Below are 2,970 nucleotides of genomic sequence, written 5' to 3'. Positions count from 1 at the left end.
ATGAGGCCAATGGTGACTTTAAAACAGTTACAGAGTTTAATGGCTGTGATAGGAGAAAACTGAGGATGGATCAAGAACATTGTAGCTACACCCAGTCACTACAAAGATACAGGCGTCCTTCCTAACTCAGTTGCCGGAGAGGAAAGAAACCACTCAGGGATTTCACCATGAGGCCAATGGTGACTTTAAATGGATGGATACTTGGATGGATCCATTTAAATGCAGAGTAACTACAATGTTGTTGATCCATCCTCAGTGTTCTCCTATCACGGCCATTAAACTCTGTCATTTAGGTTAGTATTGTGGAGTAACGACAATGTTGTTGATCCATCCTCAGTGTTCTCCTATCACAGCCATTAAACTCTGTCATTTAGGTTAGTATTGAGGAGTAACTACAATGTTGTTGATCCATCCTCAGTGTTCTCCTATCACAGCCATTAAACTCTGTCATTTAGGTTAGTATTGTGGAGTAACTACAATGTTGTTGATCCATCCTCAGTGTTCTCCTATCACAGCCATTAAACTCTGTCATTTAGGTTAGTATTGTGGAGTAACTACAATGTTGTTGATCCATCCTCAGTGTTCTCCTATCACAGCCATTAAACTCTGTCATTTAGGTTAGTATTGTGGCCATTAAAGTAACTACAATGTTGATGATCCATCCTCAGTGTTCCTATCACAGCCATTAAACTCTGTCATTTAGGTTAGTATTGTGGAGTAACTACAATGTTGATGATCCATCCTCAGTGTTCTCCTATCACAGCCATTAAACTCTGTCATTTAGGTTAGTATTGTGGAGTAACGACAATGTTGTTGATCCATCCTCAGTGTTCTCCTATCACAGCCATTAAACTCTGTCATTTAGGTTAGTATTGTGGAGTAACTACAATGTTGTTGATCCATCCTCAGTGTTCTCCTATCACAGCCATTAAACTCTGTCATTTAGGTTAGTATTGTGGAGTAACGACAATGTTGTTGATCCATCCTCAGTGTTCTCCTATCACGGCCATTAAACTCTGTCATTTAGGTTAGTATTGTGGAGTAACTACAATGTTGATGATCCATCCTCAGTGTTCTCCTATCACAGCCATTAAACTCTGTCATTTAGGTTAGTATTGAGGAGTAACTACAGTGTTGTTGATCCATCCTCAGTGTTCTCCTATCACAGCCATTAAACTCTGTCATTTAGGTTAGTATTGTGGAGTAACTACAATGTTGTTGATCCATCCTCAGTGTTCTCCTATCACAGCCATTAAACTCTGTCATTTAGGTTAGTATTGTGGAGTAACTACCATGTTGTTCATCCATCCTTAGTTTTCTCCTATCACAGCCATTAAACTCTGTCCTTTAGGTTAGTATTGTGGAGTAACTACCATGTTGTTCATCCATCCTCAGTGTCTCTGTCATTTAGGTTAGTCATCCACAGCCTATTAAACTCTGTCATTTAGGTTCTCCTATCACAGCCATTAAACTCTGTCATTTATTGTGGAGTAACTACAATGTTGTTGATCCATCCTCAGTGTTCTCCTATCACAGCCATTAAACTCTGTCATTTAGGTTAGTATTGTGGAGTAACTACCATGTTGTTCATCCATCCTTAGTTTTCTCCTATCACAGCCATTAAACTCTGTCATTTAGGTTAGTATTGTGGAGTAACTACAATGTTGTTGATCCATCCTCAGTGTTCTCCTATCACAGCCATTAAACTCTGTCATTTAGGTTAGTATTGTGGAGTAACTACAATGTTGATGATCCATCCTCAGTGTTCTCCCATCACAGCCATTAAACTCTGTCATTTAGGTTAGTATTGTGGAGTAACTACAATGTTGATGATCCATCCTCAGTGTTCTCCTATCACAGCCATTAAACTCTGTCATTTAGGTTAGTATTGTGGAGTAACTACAATGTTGTTGATCCATCCTCAGTGTTCTCCTATCACAGCCATTAAACTCTGTCATTTAGGTTAGTATTGTGGAGTAACTACAATGTTGATGATCCATCCTCAGTGTTCTCCTATCACAGCCATTAAACTCTGTCATTTAGGTTAGTATTGAGGAGTAACTACAATGTTGTTGATCCAACTGTTTTAAAGTCACCATTGGCCTCATGGTGAAATCCCAGAGTGGTTTCCTTCTTCTCCGGCAACTGAGTTAGGAAGGACGCCTGTATCTTTGTAGTGACTGGGTGTAGCTACAATGTTGTTGATCCATCCAATACTAACCTAAAGGACAGAGTGAAAAGAAGGAAGCCTGTACAGAATAAAAAATATTCCAAAACATGCATCCTGTTTGCAACAAGGCGCTAAAGTAAAACTGCAGAAAATGTGACAAGAAATTAACGTTTTACCTGAATACAAGCATTTTGTTTGGGGCAAATCCAACACAACACATCATTAAGTATCACTCTTCATATTTTCAAGCATGGTGGTGGCTGGTACACTTTCATCCAACACAAGCATGGTGGTGGCTGCATCATGTCATGGCTATGCTTGTCATCGGCAAAGACTGGTTCAGTCTGCTTTCCAACAGACACCGCAAGACAAAATTCACCTTTCAGCAGGACAATAACCTAAAACACAAGGCCAACTATACACTGGAGATATCATTGAATATTCCTGAAGTGGCCTAGCTACAGTTTTGATTTAAATTGGCTTGAAAATCTATGGCAAGACCTGAAAATGACTGTCTAGTGTTTATCAACAACCAACATGACAGAGCTTGAAGAATTTCATAAAGTAATCATGTACAAATGTTGTACAATCCAGGTGTGCAAAGCTCTTAAAGACTTACCCAGAAATTGGATTTTAATATGTATTGACTCAGGGGTGTGAATACTTATGTAAATGAGATATTTCTGTATTACATTTTCAATAAATGTGCCCCCAAAAATAATCTCAAAAACATGTTTTCACTTTCTCATTTTGGGGTTATTGTGTGTAGATGGGGTGAGAAAGAAAAAATAAATAATCCA

General features: G+C 38.7%; 1 long non-coding RNA gene across 3 annotated transcripts; it reads left to right on the top strand.

The window, feature by feature from the left end:
* The first annotated feature begins 391 nt into the window (after window positions 1-391).
* Window positions 392-1,997, top strand: LOC127932036 (uncharacterized). 3 transcript variants are annotated; one of them, XR_008143676.1, is made up of 5 exons: window positions 392-617; window positions 866-946; window positions 1,190-1,270; window positions 1,639-1,719; window positions 1,882-1,997. It is a non-coding gene; the product is annotated as an uncharacterized LOC127932036 (long non-coding RNA). The 3 variants fall into 3 exon arrangements; XR_008143677.1 differs by lacking the exon at window positions 866-946 and having other exon boundaries at window positions 394-617; XR_008143678.1 differs by lacking the exon at window positions 1,190-1,270 and having other exon boundaries at window positions 394-617.
* Window positions 1,998-2,970: the final 973 nt, after the last annotated feature.

Source organism: Oncorhynchus keta, chromosome 10 (genome assembly GCF_023373465.1).
Source record: "Oncorhynchus keta strain PuntledgeMale-10-30-2019 chromosome 10, Oket_V2, whole genome shotgun sequence".
Classification (NCBI taxonomy): Eukaryota; Metazoa; Chordata; class Actinopteri; order Salmoniformes; family Salmonidae; genus Oncorhynchus; species Oncorhynchus keta.
The sequence above is the reverse complement of the archived record's forward strand: the minus strand, read 5'-3'. Positions and strand labels throughout refer to the sequence as shown.